This window comes from Dioscorea cayenensis, unplaced genomic scaffold (genome assembly GCF_009730915.1).
Source record: "Dioscorea cayenensis subsp. rotundata cultivar TDr96_F1 unplaced genomic scaffold, TDr96_F1_v2_PseudoChromosome.rev07_lg8_w22 25.fasta BLBR01000029.1, whole genome shotgun sequence".
In the NCBI taxonomy this organism is placed as follows: Eukaryota; Viridiplantae; Streptophyta; class Magnoliopsida; order Dioscoreales; family Dioscoreaceae; genus Dioscorea; species Dioscorea cayenensis.
This window is the reverse complement of record NW_024086420.1, coordinates 109,942-126,545: the sequence shown is the minus strand read 5'-3', so window position 1 is coordinate 126,545 and position 16,604 is coordinate 109,942. Positions and strand designations below refer to the sequence as shown.

Sequence of the window (16,604 nt, the reverse complement as noted above, 5' to 3'; positions counted from 1 at the left end):
CGACTCCAGCACTATTTAAAGCCGATTTAGCCCCGATTTTGGTATTTTTTTCTCCATCTTTTCCCCAACTTGAGAGAGGGCTTTGGCTAGGGTTTCGAGGGGTATTGGCCAAGGTTTTGGAGAGGTTCTACGGCTCCAACATTGTCATTCCTTAGGAAGAAGGTTGGTAGGGAAGCTTCGGTCAAGGCATATCCTATACCAGACGAGGGAATCCTTGGAGGACGAGTAGAGGACTTTCCACAAGACCATCGACACGACTATCGAGGCGGTTTCTTTATGGATTTATTGCTTTTACATTCTATTTCTTTGATTGTACTTAGCTCCATGGAGAGCTAAACCCCTAGTGGGTACTCGGGTATTGTGAACCCTAGGATGTATTTGTTTCTTTGAACCTATTTATTATGCTTTCAATAAATTGATGTTTATTGTGAGTTCCAACTTTGAATGCTTGATTGTATGAATATTTCGCCTAGAGTGACACTAGGGTTGAGAGTTCTTGTTGGTAACCTTGTGAGTGAGTGACACACCACGAGCGTTAGACAAAACTAGGTTGGAGAGGGTTGAGAGGGTGAGTCGAGAGGTACAGGAGCATCCCCTTTCCCCTCCGGCGTGATAGATTCTACCTCTGTTCCTCGAGTTCTTTGTGGTCATAATAGAGTGAATGTTCTAAGGGATGAACTTCCGCTGGGGCTTAGTTGCGCGTGCAACGGAGTGAAGCGTTGTGGTCATCTTAGTATCTAGGGCTCAATTGTGGTTAGGGACCTTCCACCTGTACCAAAGGTTTAGGTCTATATTAAGGAAGAGATTTATCACTTGGAATCCCTAGAGCTCATTGCAACTCTATGTGAGTCCGAGGTTGAGAGGTTATCTAGTCTCTCTTCCGGGACATGTGTAGAGTTAGGCATAGTTGGCCTTAGATTTGGGACTATGTAATTAAGGATTTCCATGACTCACCATTGCATTGATTAGGAAGCATAATAGAGGGTTCTTGCACTTGAAACAATTATCCTAGGCGGAACATTATCCGGGTACCCCATCTTTATCGATTGCCTTACCCCCTTCTTTACTTTTGCTCTCTTACTTGTTGCTTTTACTGTTGAGAATTGAATCATTATCACAATCATCATCATTGATATTTTACATAGCTAAGAATCGAATTAAGTATTTTTATTTCCTACTCCCTGTGGATTCGATACCCGCTCAACCGGGATTATTACTTCGACAAACCCGTGCACTTGCGGGATATACGCAAGCGGACCTTGTCACTTTCCACCTAACTTCTCTTGTCATCTCACATCTATTGTTCGAGGGAGTTTTCTTATGCCAATTGTAGTTGTTTTTATGGACCTATTGTTTATATTTGTTTGCATGGACGAGTAGACCCCAAGGTCACCGGATGCCGGTGAACCTTGCGGTGAACTTGTGTATTTGGATGATCTAATTTTGTCTATTGCAATTGTTGTGTGTTTGTGATTCATTCTTGGTGCATTTGATGTGTTTCTTACATGAGAACTCTATAAACCAACTCCTAGGTTGTACTCAGTACTGTGGCCATCACCCTAATACTGGACACACCAAGTCTGGAAGGGATTCATGTACGAATACATCGTGACCATCAGGTATTTTGTACCCCTCCAACATTTGTGCTTGACAAAGTTGGGTTCCGCTCTAATTATAGAATTCACTCTTTGTTAATACAATCGTATGAGGATTTGATCAGAAGAAATTCCGTATCAATACTTATACTGGATTAGGTGTCAATTGCTGTGACCATCGGGTGATCTAATTTAGGAAATCTCTAGGTCCAAACCTTCAATTGCATGACATTCTGAGCATCTTTTGCACTTTAGTAGCCCCTAGGGAATCCGCATCTGTGACCATTTCATTCCCCAGATTTATATCCTTGCCTTATGACAAGGTCCCCTTGCGTATATCCCGCAAGTGCATGGGTTTGTCAAAGTAATAATCAAGGGTGAGCGGGGTCGAATCCACAGAGAGTAGGGAGTAAAGATACTTAATTTTATTCTTAGCTATATGGAGTATCAACAATGATAAGTGTGATAATGATTTAATTCTCAACAATTAAAAGCAACAAGTAAGAGAGCAAAAGTAAGGAGGAGGTAAGGCAATCGATAAAGATGGGGTACTCGGATGATGCTTCACCAAGGATAATCGCTTCAAGTGCAAGAACTCTCTATTATGCTTCCAAATCAATGCAATGGTGAGTCATGGAAATCCTTACATACATAGTCCCAAATCTAAGGTCAACTATGCCTAACTCTATTCATGTCCCGGAGGAGAGATTAAATAACCTCTCAACCTCGCACTCGAATAAAGTTGCAATGAGCTCTAGGGTTTCCAAGTGATAAATCGCTTACTAATTATAGACCTAACCCTTTAGTCCAGGCGGAAGGTCCCTAGCCACAATTAAGCCCTAGATACTAAGATCCCCTCAACGCTTCACTCCATTGCACGTGGAACTAGGCCCCAGTGGAGGTTCATCGCTTAGACCATTCACTCTATTATGGCCACAAAATACTCAGGGAACGGAGGTAGAATCTATCACGTCGGAGGAGAAAGGGGACGCTCCTGTACCTCTCGACTCACCCTCTCAACCCTCTCCAACCTAGTTTTGTCTAACGCTCGTGGTATGTCACTCACTCACAAGGTTACCAACAAGAACTCTCAACCCTAGTGTCACTCTAGGGGAAATATTCATACAATCAAGCATTCAAGGTTGGAACTCACAATAAACATCAATTTATTGAAAGCATAATAAATAGGTTCAATGAAACGAATACATCCTAGGGTTCACAATCACCCGAGTACCCACTAGGGGTTTAGCTCTCCATGGAGCTAAATACAATCAAAGAAATCAAATGTAAAAGCAATAAATCTATAAAGAAACACCCTCGTTGGTCGTGTCGATGGTCTTGTAGAGAGTCATCTACTCGTCGCAAGGGATCCTTTGTCCGGCCTAGGATACACCTCGCCGGATCGATGCCAACGAAAGCTCTCCCAATAACCTTCTTCCAAATGACGCGCGATGTAGGAGCTGTAGAACCTCTCCAAAACCCTATCCAATATCCCTCAAAACCCTAGCCGAAGTCCTCTCTCAAGTTGGGGAAAAGATGGAGAAAAGAATACCAAAATCGGGGCTGAATCGTCTTTAAATAGGGCTGGAATCGGGCAACTCCACGGGCGTGGACGCTACACGCGCCCGTGCGGAATTTCCACACGGCCGTGGATAACTTCCACACGCCCGTGTGGATTCTCTGTTTCTCTGATTTCTCGGCCGGCTATGAACAGTGCTAATACAGTAATTGCTTCAGTGTTGCTGCAGTGCTCTGCTACAGTCTTCGGCCTGAATAACTTCCCAATTCCATACTTTCATCGGGGTAATGCAAACGGGCACACGTTCACGTCTTGAATCACTTGCTTCTTCAATGATATACATGTTGGTAGGGTTCTTGTTCTTATATGCATAGGTCAGAATGCTCGAGTGTGACTGCCTTTGTGCCCCTCCAAATGGATGTGCTCACTCGAATGCGAGGAGGTTGGCACACACTCTAGCATCTCACACCTGTCCTATGTCTTCACATTTCAACTTTAGCAAGATCTCCTCCAAAATAAATGCATTATGATCCACATTGGCCTATTTCCTTCATACTCGCCCTCACAGCCCTACCTGTGTAAAAGTAACATAAAAACACACATATTAATGTAAAAACTTGAGAAAAGTAATGCTCAACATAAGGAATGAACGCTTCGCATTCATATCGCACAAGCACTTATCACCTTGCCTTGTTTTAGACTCCACTTGTAGTTCTTTCATTTTAATTAACAGATTAGAGAAACCCTTCGAATATTTCGGCTAGACAATACGTGAAGAGGAAGTAAGGGTAGATCCTTGGGCCCAGGGAATATGACCCTCTCGTGCTCGTACGAGAGTTATTACTTGATGACTCGGTGCGCTTGCAAATCGTGCATCAAGTTTTTGGCGCCGTTGCCGGGAAACCACAAGGAATACTCGAAAAAATTAGAGCTTGTTGATTTAGCCATTGTTTCTTTTATTTTGTACATTTGCTTATTTTTATTTCTATTTGCACATATATTTCTATTTACTTGCCTTTACTCTGTTTTACTATCTTCCTCATATCCTGATCATTGACTCTTAATATTGTGCAAGGTACCATCTTATAAGTGCCAATCAAACAAATCTGGTAGATCCTATCAAGAAAATTGAGAGAACCTTGAATCAAAGATTGAGAGAGGTGGCTGAGAGTTCAGAACATCAAGGAACACGACTTGAGATTAATGAACCTTCAATCATGGCAGAACCAAGGCGAACCTTGTCTAATTATGAAAGCCCTCAATTTACTGGTGAGGAATTTAGTGTGCATGCTCCCACCGTGCTGGCTAATAACTTTGAAATCAAAGCAAGCATAATTGGGATGGTCCAAAATTCCGTATAATTTGATGGGCTAGCTTACGAAGACCCGCATGCTCATTTGTCTCACTTCCTCCAAATTTGTTCCACCTTCAAGATTAACTCAGTGTCTGATGATGCTATAAGATTGAGATTATTCCCTTTCAGTCTAAGGGGAGCAGCATAAAGATGGCTCACTTCATTGAATCCGGGGTTGATCACCACTTAGAAGGAAATGGTGGGAAAATTTCTTGCAAGGTATTTCGCACCAAGCAAAGCCGCTACACTGAGGCTAAAGATTTCTGCATTTTGGCAAGGGGACTCCGAGACACTTTTCGAATCACATGAGAGATTCAAGGATCTCCTATGCAAGTGTCCCCATCATGGCTTCTCCCCGTGGATAAGGATCCAGATGCTTTGCAATGGCTTGAATGCAACTAGACAACTCATCGATGCTGCAGCGGGGGGGGGTGTCATTGAGTAATAAAACAACTGAAGATGCTAAAATTTTGATTAAAAACATGGCAAGCAATGAATGCCATTGGTTGACTAGATAGAAACCCCCTAGGGCAGTTGGAATTTATGAGATAAATGACAACACTACGCTAGCCGCCAAGGTTGAGACTCTAACAAAGACATTTGATCAGTTTGTGTTGGGTACAAGCTCAAATTCTAGAGCAATTTTGTTTTGCGAGACCTATGGGATGGGACATGGTACTGTTCAGTGTCCAATCTCAATAGCCTCAGATGCCCCAGTTGAGACAGTTGATTATGTTGGGGGAAGCCCCAGGGGCCAAGGGAATCCCTATAGAAACACCTATAATCAGGGGCTGTGGAGGGCTCAAGCATTAAAAATGATGGGGTAGCCCTACAGGAAGACCCTAAGACATCTGAGAGTGTAATTGAAGGAAGAAAGGAAAAGCAAGATGAAGAAACCATCCAACTACCAACACCCAGGGTACCCGAGTACAAGCCGGCCATTCCCTATCCGGCTAGGTTGAAGCAAGATAAGGAGGAGGCTCAATTCAAGAAATTCCTCAATGTATTTAAGTAGTTACACATAAATATCCCTCTTGTCGAAGCCTTGACTCAAATACCCAAGTATGCAAAGTTTATGAAAGACCTACTGACCAACAAGAGAAAATTGGAGGAATTAGAAACAGTTGCATTACCACGGAACTGCTCTGCGATGATTCATAGGAAACTCCCTAAGAAGTTGACTGACCCCGGGAGTTTCATTATTCCATGTGTGATTGGGGAAGGCATGCAAGAAAAGGCCTTGGCAGATTCTGGGCCAGCATCAATGTGATGTCTTACAAGCTGTTTTTGAAGTTGGGATTGGAAGGCATGAGGCTTACAAGGATGACAATACAACTTGCAGACTGGTCTATAAAGAAACCCCACGGGGTTGTTGAGGATGTGCTAGTTAGAGTTGACAAGCTCATTATCCCAGTGGATTTTGTGATTATTGATGTGGATGATGATGTTGAAGTCCCATTGATCCTCGGGCGACCATTTCTTAACACCGCCGGAGCCCTCATTGATGTAAAGGGGGGAAGAATGACATTGAGGGTGGGGGATGAGGAAGTCATTCTTTCACGCCCCGTGGCTATGAAACACACCTTGGACCACAATGATCCCCTCTATTTTACTGATGAATTTGATATGATTACCACTGATTGTGTACAGGAGGTCTTGGCGATTAACTCTTTGGATGAATTCATGGAAGGAATGGATAGCGATGACTGCAAAGAAAACAACCCACCTCCCACACAATTAAAGCATGTAGGCTATTTGGGGACATTTCCGTGGCCGAACAATAAAAAGAAATCAATCACAAGGAAAATTTGGCGTAAGAAGGACAAGAAAAAGAAATTGGGGATGAATTGTACACTATCACCACCACGGGAAATTGATCGACTATTCTTTAAGGGAAAAGGTAAATTCCGCGTATTTTCATGCCTCTCGATGAGTTTTCCATCTTGGAGCACTTCCCTTTGACTTGGAGGTAAGTCCCCACCATTTGATCCACCATGAGGTAAGAATGAAGATGCGTCGAGCTAATGACGTTAAACAAGCGCTTCTTTGGAGGCAACCCAAGTCTTTAAATTTTTCGTCCTTAAATTTTCGTATTTCTTTTAGTTGCTTAGTTTCTTTGTTGTGGTTGAATACTTATGTTTACCAGTTTCTCATATTGTTATTGTTGTGCTCAACTCATGCTAAGGATTGCTCACTTGTCTTTGGCCTTTAATTAGTATTGTTTAGATGTGTTTCATTGTTATTTTGGTATTTAAAAAGTTGTAATTCGTATTTTATTGAGTTTGCAAGAGGAACCATGCCAATATTTGATTTTCCAGGTCCATACGTGCTGTATACGGCCGATATGGATACTTATGGCTGGTTCCAGGGCCTTGAGGGTGTCATGGCGACCACAAGAGAACCCCCTCCCCCCATGAGGACCACAGCCCAGTGGGCTGAGGGTCTCACGGGCACCATGCGCCCGTGAGACCGGCCGTGAAGTTCCCACCATCGGGCAGCGCACGCGGCCGGAAACCCTCACGGGTGTCATGCGCCCGCATGGCACCCGTGAGCCTCACGGGCTGGGCTTTCCAGCTCATGAGGGCACCATGCGCCCGCATGGGCTGGGCAACACATTAAAGGGGTGTTTTTCCCCTTTTCTCTCTTTTCACCATCTTCCATCTTCTCCACCTTGCTTTCTTTCATTTCTCTTTCCCTCTACCTCATTTATCCACCATTTTTCTTGGGTTTTTCTTCTCTAATCTCCTCTCCTACATTTTGCAAACTCAATCTTATTATTTAATCGGAGTTTTACCATCTTTTTCACCAGATCTCCTCACTCCATGCTTTCAAGCCCTAATTCAAGGTTTTGCTACAAACTTGGGCTTTTCTCTTGCTCTTCAAGTATGAATGGCATATATGGTTGTTGTGACATGGTGTGTGCTTAATTCTTAGAGTTTTTCATTCATTTGTATATTTTGGGAAGCTTCATGCCTAGGAGCAACTCTTGACAAAAAATTTCATGAGTTACTGTTGGAAATGCTGAATTTTTCATTTTCCACATTGAAAATTTGGTGCATTCAATTTTTTTTTCTTAATTATATGATGATATGGATAGCCCCTATGATTGTATTCATGAAAATCTTGGTTTGATCTTGTGTTTTTGTGGCATACGAATGTTGGTAAAGCGATTTTTATCAAAGCGGCGAAGACACGATGCGACACCTAATGGTGTGCCACCCTTAGCCTTACCACAACATAGGGCACGCTACAATCTCTTGAAGTGCAAGCCTTTTGGTATTATTCTGACAATTGAACGCAATGGCCTCAAAGTTCTAGGATTGGCCAAGACCGTATCCGAATTAATCAATCATGATGGTCGGGACAGAATTTTCTCAATTAATAATTCGGCTTACTGTGAGCTCACCTTGGAGGTCCTAAACACAATCGAATTAGTAAGACCGTCTGGGATATGTTTCGAAGTCTTGAGGACAATCCTCACCATTAGTGACACACAATTGGGTTATTTCTTGGGCTTGTATGATGCGGGATTCGTGAACACACCCACATTTCATCATCTTCCTGCAGATTTTCCAGCCACCATGACACACACACAGTTTTGGAATATAATCTCTGGCCGACACACGATTGAGTCAAGGAAAGCATCTCATGTTCACAATCCTGTGCATCGATATGTTCATGCACTCTTAATTTGAGGCATTGGCGGCCGTGGTGATAGCACTGGGGTAATCACATGCTCCGACTTACTCGTGCTATACAATATCATTGAGTGTTACCCGATTCACCTTGGTCACCTCTTTGCCGAGTTGTTTGTTCATCAGGGTACTTACACGCTCCTTGGATCTATTTTCGCTGGACAATATATTACACATATGATTCAAGGTATGGGTTTGATCGAGCATACCCGGGACATGCATATTGTTGGTGGATCTTCATCCTTGGGGATGGCTATTATGTTTTCCATGGGGATGGTGGAAAAACGTGGTGACACATATGCCGTTATACGATACTTAGTCACAGGTGAACGCATCACTACTTCTTCACCATAGTCTGATTCTGAACCAGACGATGAACCACCTGGAGTTGAGCTTCACCTTCAAGAGATTCAGGGCAAGATTCGTTCCATTCTTCAAGGACATCAAGAGAATACTGAGACACTTAGACAGTTGTCAAGGGATATGCGCGAAGTTCTTTCTTTCGTGCGTGGGTCTTCTTCATCCTCCTGCACCACCTCAGGAACTACCACATCCTTGGCACCTGGTGCACCTACTGACAACCACCACCAAGCATAGGAGCAAGACTTTTATGAACTTGAGTTTATATTTTGTATTTCGCATTGTTTTGTGTCTTGCTAGTTGAACCTCTTTTGTTAGCAAGGATTCATTCCCTCCTAGGCTTGTATTACTTTATTTTGCCTAATATGTATGTTTTCCTTCCCTTTTGATTTCCTTAAGTGTTGTGATCACCTTTCTTATTTTTGTAGGACCTTTCACGGATTGTGCCCCACCTCCTTTACTCTTTGCTGGCCTTGTTGCTAACTAACTGTGCTGTCACTGGACAATCTTCATCAACCAAATGGGGCAGTCTCTTTACTCTTCCCTTTCATGCTTCATTTAATTATTATGAATTCTACACCATGTTCTGTTGATTAGTGTGCATTGAGGGCAATATATGATTCTAGGCGTGGGGATGGGTTATTTGCATGCTTACTTCACCAGTGATAGCTATGATTTATTGTTAAGAACCTCCTGGCTTGAATGAATGATAGTAATGAGTTGTAGTGTTATTTGTGCTTTTAGGAAGTCATGTTTTCTCTCTAGGTCTTTCTTCACAACATTGACATAGAACTTCTACCTTGTTTGCCCCAGCTAACCCACTACTTTTGATTTAAAGTGTTAGAGTGGTAAATTTTTCCCTCAATGGTTTTTTAAGAACTTTTGGTTCTTTTGTTCATTTTGCTTTATCCCTAATGAAGTTTTGCATGAAGGTGCTCAGGAGACATGTATATATTTGTTAAAAAAATGGATAAATGAAAAAATGAGTCTATGTCAGTATTCCTCTGCTAATTTAGCATGAATGCATCTATGTAGATTGTAATCGAGTAAGTTGGGTGGATCTTGTACCTAATCAGCATGTGCATCCCTCTAAAAGATTATAAGATATTTTGTGCAATCTATATTAGGCGGACTCGAAAAAAAAAGTGCTTATCCTCCTGGACTCTATTGTGAATTCACTTAGATGCTAAAGTATTGACTGTGGACCAAAGGACTCTTGACTTGCCATTGAGGGTATTTTTAACATTTCTAACACCGGTAGTCATTAAATGTGCCGTGAATAGGGAGAGCAAGGGATGAAGTATACACACACTCATAAGGAAAAGCACTCTAGAGGAATAATGACTATCTCAACTAAGTTGGTTATTGTGCAACTCATTTTCTTGATTTCATCTCATCTGTGCCTGTGGGGTTCTTCACTATTTGAGCTTGCGGTCATACATTTAGCCATTTATCTTCTTGCCCCTATTCTTTCATGTGTGTTTGCATGGGGACAAGCAAAAGCCTAGGTGTGGGGATGTTTGATAAACAGCTAAATATACATATTTTATATGTATTAATCTTGTATTATTTGTGTATATTTTAATAAATTGATGCATGTTTAAGTCTAAATTGGTTATTTCAGTGTTGCAGATCCTAAAAGAGCCGAACGAAGCTCCAAAATGCAAATTCGATAAATTCGACACCAAAAACGACATTTTTCGGGTTTTGGCACTATAGCGGTACTGTAGCATAGTCACATTCATGCTGCGGGGCATTCGGTTGTGAGCTTCACAGGGTCCATGCGCCAGCATGGGTACCGGTGAGGTTTGCTGGAAATTCACAACTCTCAGTACTATAGCAAAAACACTGTAGCTGAGTACTATAGCACCTACACCTTTTCTGCGCAAAATGGCAGTGAGCTTAACAGGCTCCATGTGCCCGCATGGAGCCCGTATGGACCTAACGGGGTATATATTGGACTGAAATTTCTAGGGCAAAACGGGGGATGTTTTTGGAGAAAGCTTTTTGGGGAGTTCTTGGAGCCGACTTCCACCAGTTCCGAGGAGGCAAGATCACACGTTTTGGAGAAGGTGAATCAAAGGAAGAAGCTTAGCTTGGCTAGATCTTCATCGATCTCTTCTTTGGGAGCTTGTAGACGATGAGGGAAGCCGCCACAATTGTGGCGTCCGTGGAAGCCTTCCAACTAACTTGGCTTGTCATCTCACTTCTATTGTTTGAGGGAGTTTTCTTATGCCAATTGTTGTTGGTTTCATGGACCTATTGTTTATATTTGTTTGCATGGACGAGTAGACCCCAAGGTCATAGGATGCCGGTTAACCTTGGGGTAAACTTTTGTATTTGGATGATCTAATTTTGTCTATTGCAATTATTGTGTGTTTGTGATTCATTCTTGGTGCATTTCATGTGTTGCTTACATGAGAACTCTGTAAACCAACTCCTAGGTTGTACTCGGTAGCGTGACCATAGCCCTTGTACTAGACACACCAAGTCTGGAAGGGATTCATGTACGAATACGCCATGACCATCGAGAATTTTGTACCCATCCAACATTAGGGCTTGACCAAGTTGTGTTCCGTCTCTAATTAGAGAATTCCCCCATTGTTTATACAATCGTATGAGGATTTGATAAGAAGAAATTTTGTATCAATACTTATACCAGATTAGGAGTCAATTTCCATGACCATCAGGTTGATCTAATTTAGGAAATCTCTAGGTCTAAACCTTCAATTGCATGACATTCTTAGCATCTTTTGCACTTTAGTAGCCCCTAGGAAATCCACATCCATGACCATTTCATTCCCCTGATTTTATACCCTTGCCTTGTTTTTGAGTTCACTTGTAGTTCTTTCATTTTAATTAACAGACTAGAGAAACCCTTCGAATCTTTTGACTAGACAATACGTGAAGAGGAAGCAAGGGTAGATCCTTGGGCCCAGGGAGGACGACCCTCTCTTCCTCGCACGAGAGGTATTATTTGACGACTCCGTGTGCTTGCAGATCATACATCAGTTACTCCATGAGAAATTGGGATGATTCTTCTAACCCGGATTGTAGGTGTTTCTTTATGGATTCCCTTGATTCCTCATTGCATTACCCACAAAATCAACATTCTCAACTGAAGATGCATCACCAATGGAGATCGGATAATCGGAGGAAGCATGTCGTCCACCACACCTAGTGCAAGTAGTCATGGATGCCACTCTATTCGAAGTTAGAACATCTAATTTCTTACTCAGTGATTCCACTTGTGCCGCCAATGAAGTTACTTGATAAATGCTTATGTGATAAGAATACGAAGTGTTCTTTCCTTGTGTTGAGCATTCCTTTATCAGGTTTTAACACTAATATGTGTGTATTTATGTTACTTTCATGCATGTAAGGTTGTGAGGCCGAATATGAGAGGAATAAGCCAATGTGGGTCGTAATGCACCAATTTGGAGGAAATCTTGCTAAGGTTCAAACGTGAAGACATAGGTCGGGTTTGAGATGTGGAAATGTGTGCCAATCTCCTCGTATCCAAGTTAGCACAACTATTTGGAGGGGTACAAGGGCAGTCACATTCAAGCATTCTGACTTGTGCATATAGAACAAGATCTCCACCAACATGTCCGTTATTGAAGAAGCAAAGCTATCCACGATGCAAACGTGTGCCCGTTTGCATTACCTCGATGAATGTATGGATTCGGGAGTATTTTAGTGCCGCCAATGAGGTCACCGCATCTATTTCATGGATACCAGCCACCTTTTTCTTCTCCCTAGCATTCCATTGGTAACTATTTAACCCCATTTTCTCAATTAATTGATGAGCATCATCGGGGGTTTTGCTACCTAAGGTACCTCCTGCTGTCGCATCTAAGAGTTGCCTTGTACTCGGGTTCAAACCATTGTAGAAGGTTTGAACAATCATCCACTCCGGGAATCCCTGTTGCGGACACTTTCTCAGGAGCTCCTTGAACCTTTCCCATGTCTCGAATAGAGACTCCAATTCCAACTGAACAAAGGATGAGATCTCATTCCTAAGCTTTGCTGATTTTCCGGGAGGGAAATAACGGGCTAGAAAAGCTTCTACCATCTCCTCCCATGTAGTGATTGATGCTCTAGGTAATGAGTGTAGCCACTGCTTCGCTTTCCCCTTCAAGGAAAATGGGAAGGCTCTCAATTTGATGGCATCATCTGTAACCTCATTTATCTTCAGCATATCGCACACCTCAAGAAAGCTCTCTATATGACTATTTGGATCCTCATCGGCCAAACCGTTGAATTGTGTGGACTACTGCAGCATATGGATGAATGTCGGCTTTAGCTCGAAGTTCAGAGCTGTAATCGGAGGACGCACAATACTCGATTGTGACCCCAACACTGAAGGTTTGGCATAGTCGGATAGTGTTCGCTGTTGCTCATTTTGTCCTGCCATGTTTTCAAATTCCTCTCCGCCCAAATCAGCTGAATTATGATGTTCTTCCATAGGTTCTTTCCCTTTTCTTCTAAGTGTACGTTCAAGCTCAGGGTCTCCTTCGATCAGTATTGATGGATTTCCTGGGGTCATGACCTGGAGCTGCACCAAAAAGAAAGAAAAAGAAAATCAGAACGATGATAGATTAAGAAGACGTGAATTAGATTATGTGGTGAAATAGCTAAGAAAACAAAGTGAAAAGTATCTCTAAACGCCTAGCTCCCCAGCAACGGCGCCAAAAACTTGACAAGGTCCCCTTGTGTATATCCCACAAGTGCACGAGTTTGTCGAAGTAATAATCCCGGGTGAGCGGGGTCGAATCCATAGGGAGTAGGGAGTAAAAACACTTAATTTGATTCTTAGCTATGTGAAAGATCAATGATAAGGAGTGTGATAATGATTCAATTCTTAACAATAAAAGCAACAAGTAAGAGAGCAAAACTAAAGAAGGGGATAAGGCAATCGATAAAAATGGGGTACCCGGATAATGCTCCACCTAGGATAATTGTTTCAATTGCAAGAACCCTCTATTATGCTTCCAAATCAATGCAATGGTGAGTCGTGGAAATCCTTAATTACATAGTCCCAAATCTAGGTCAACTATGCCTAACTCTATGCATGTCCCGGAGGAGAAATCGAACAATATCAACAGCTCGCACTTGTATAGAGTTGCAATAAGCTCTAGGGATTCCAAGTGATAAATCTCATCCTAATTATAGACCTAACCCTTTGGTCCAGGTGGAAGGTCCCTAACCACAATTAAGAGTTAGATACTAAGATCACCTCAACGCTTCACTCTGTTGCACGCGCAACTAAGCCCCAGCGGAAGTTCATCGCTTAGACTATTCACTCTATTATAGCCACAAAGAACTCGAGGAACGGAGGTAGAATCTATCACACAAGAGGGGAAAGGGGACGCTCCTGTACCTCTCGACTCACCCTCTCAACCCTCTCCAACCTAGCTTTGTCTAACGCTCATGGTGTGTCAGTCACTCACAAGGTTACCGACAAGAACTCTCAACCCTAGTGTCATTCTAGGGGAAATGTTCATACAATCAAGCATTCAAGGTTGGAACTCACAATAAACATCAATTTATTGAAAGCATAATAAAGAGGTTCAAATAAACAAATACATCCTAGGGTTCACAATACCCGAGTACCCACTAGGGGTTTAGCTCTCCATGGAGCTAAGTACAATCAAAGAAATAGAATGTAAAAGCATTGAATCCATAAAGAAACCCCCTCGATAGTCGTGTCGATGGTCTTGTGGAAAGTCCTCTACTCGTCGTCCAAGGGTTCCCTCGTCCAGAATAGGATACGCATCGACGGAAGCTCCCCTACCAACCTTCTTCCTAAGGAATGACGATGTCGGAGACATAGAACCTCTCCAAAACCTTGGCAAATCCCCCTCGAAACCCTAGCCGAAGCCCTCTCTCAAGTTGGGGAAAAGATGGAGAAAAGAATACCAAAATCGGTGCTGAATTGGCTTTAAATAGGGCTGGAATCTGGCGACTCCATGGGCGTGGATGCTCCACGCACCCGTGTGGATTCTCTGTTTCTCTGGTTTCTCGGCCGGCTGTGAACAGTGATGCTACATAACATACTATAATGTTGCTACAGTGCTCTGGTACAGTATTTTGATCTGAATACCTTCCCAATTCCATACTTTCATCGGGGAAACTGACAAGGTCCCCTTGCGTATATCACGACAGTGCACGGGTTTGTCGAAGTAATAATCCCGGATGAGAGGTGTCGAATCCACAGGGAGTAGGGAGTAAAGACACTTGATATTGATTCAATTCTCAACGATTAAAAGCAACAAGTTAGAGAGCAAAAGTAAGGAGGAGCTAAGGCAATCGATAAAGATGGGGTACTCGGATGATGCTTCACCTAGGATAATCGCTTCAAGTGCAAGAACTCTCTATTATGCTTCCTAATCAATGCAATGGTGAGTCGTGGAAATCCTTACATACATAGTCCAAAATCTAAGGTCAACTATGCTTAACTCTATTCATGTCCCGGAGGAGAGATTAAATAACCTCTCAACCTCAGACTCGAATAAAGTTGCAATGAGCTCTAGCGATTCCAAGTGATAAATCGCTTCCTAATTATAGACCTAACCCTTTGGTCCAGGCGGAAGGTCCCTAGCCACAATTAAGCCCTAGATACTAAGATCCCCTCAACGCTTCACTCCATTGCACGCGCAACTAGGCCCCAGCGGAGGTTTATCCCTTAGATCATTCACTCTATTATGGCCACAAAGAACTCAAGGAACGGATGTAGAATCTATCACGTCGGAGGGGAAAGGTGACGCTCCTGTACCTCTCGACTCACCCTCTCAACCCTCTCCAACCTAGCTTTGTCTAACGCTCATGGTGTGTCAGTCACTCACAAGGTTACCAACAAGAACTCTCAACCCTAGTGTCATTCTAGGGGAAATGTTCATACAATCAAGCATTCATGGTTGGAACTCACAATAAACATCAATTTATTGAAAGCATAATAAAGAGGTTCAAATAAACAAATACATCCTAGGGTTTACAATACCCGAGTACCCACTAGTGGTTTAGCTCTCCATGGAGCTAAGTACAATCAAAGAAATAGAATGTAAAAGCATTGAATCCATAAAGAAACCGCCTCGATAGTGGTGTCGATGGTCTTGTGGAAAGTCCTCTACTCGTCGTCCAAGGATTCCCTCGTCCAGTATAGGATACGCCTCGACGGAAGCTCCCCTACCAACCTTCTTCCTAAGGAATGACGAAGTCGGAGCCGTAGAACCTCTCCAAAACCTTGGCCAATACCCCTTGAAACCCTAGCCGAAGCCCTCTCTCAAGTTGGGGAAAAGATGGAGAAAAGAATACTAAAATCGGGGCTGAATCGGCTTTAAATAGGGCTGGAATCTGGCGACTCCACGGGTGTGGATGCTCCACGCGCCCGTGCGGAATTTCCACACGCCCGTCTGGATTCTCTGTTTCTCTGGTTTCTCGGCCGGCTGTGAACAGTGATGCGATAGAACATACTATAATGTTGCTACAGAGCTCTGGTACTGTATTTTGATCTGAATAGCTTCCCAATTCCATACTTTCATCGGGGAAACTGACAAGGTCCCCTTGCGTATATCCCACAAGTGCACGGGTTTGTCGAAGTAATAATCCCGGATGAGAGGGTCGAATCCACAGGGAGTAGGGAGTAAAGACACTTGATATTGATTCAATTCTCAACGATTAAAAGCAACAAGTTAGAGAGAAAAAGTAAGGAGGAGCTAAGGCAATCGATAAAGATGGGGTACTCGGATGATGCTTCACCTAGGATAATCGCTTCAAGTGCAAGAACTCTCTATTATGCTTCCTAATCAATGCAATGGTGAGTCGTGGAAATCCTTACATACATAGTCCAAAATCTAAGGTCAACTATGCTTAACTCTATTCATGTCCCGGAGGAGAGATTAAATAACCTCTCAACCTCAGACTCGAATAAAGTTGCAATGAGCTCTAGCGATTCCAAGTGATAAATCGCTTCCTAATTATAGACCTAACCCTTTGGTCCAGGCGGAAGGTCCCTAGCCATAATTAAGCCCTAGATACTAAGATCCCCTCAACGCTTCACTCCATTGCACGCGCAACTA

The 16,604-nt window shown here is 42.8% G+C and overlaps 2 non-coding genes across 2 annotated transcripts; one reads left to right on the top strand and one right to left on the bottom strand.

Annotated features, from left to right (window-relative positions):
• Positions 1-4,712: 4,712 nt before the first annotated feature.
• Positions 4,713-4,819, bottom strand: LOC120253270. Its single transcript, XR_005534223.1, has one exon. It is a non-coding gene; the product is annotated as a small nucleolar RNA R71 (small nucleolar RNA).
• A 7,624-nt stretch (positions 4,820-12,443) lies between these two features.
• Positions 12,444-12,550, top strand: LOC120253273. The gene has a single exon (XR_005534225.1). It is a non-coding gene; the product is annotated as a small nucleolar RNA R71 (small nucleolar RNA).
• The last annotated feature ends 4,054 nt before the right edge of the window (positions 12,551-16,604 follow it).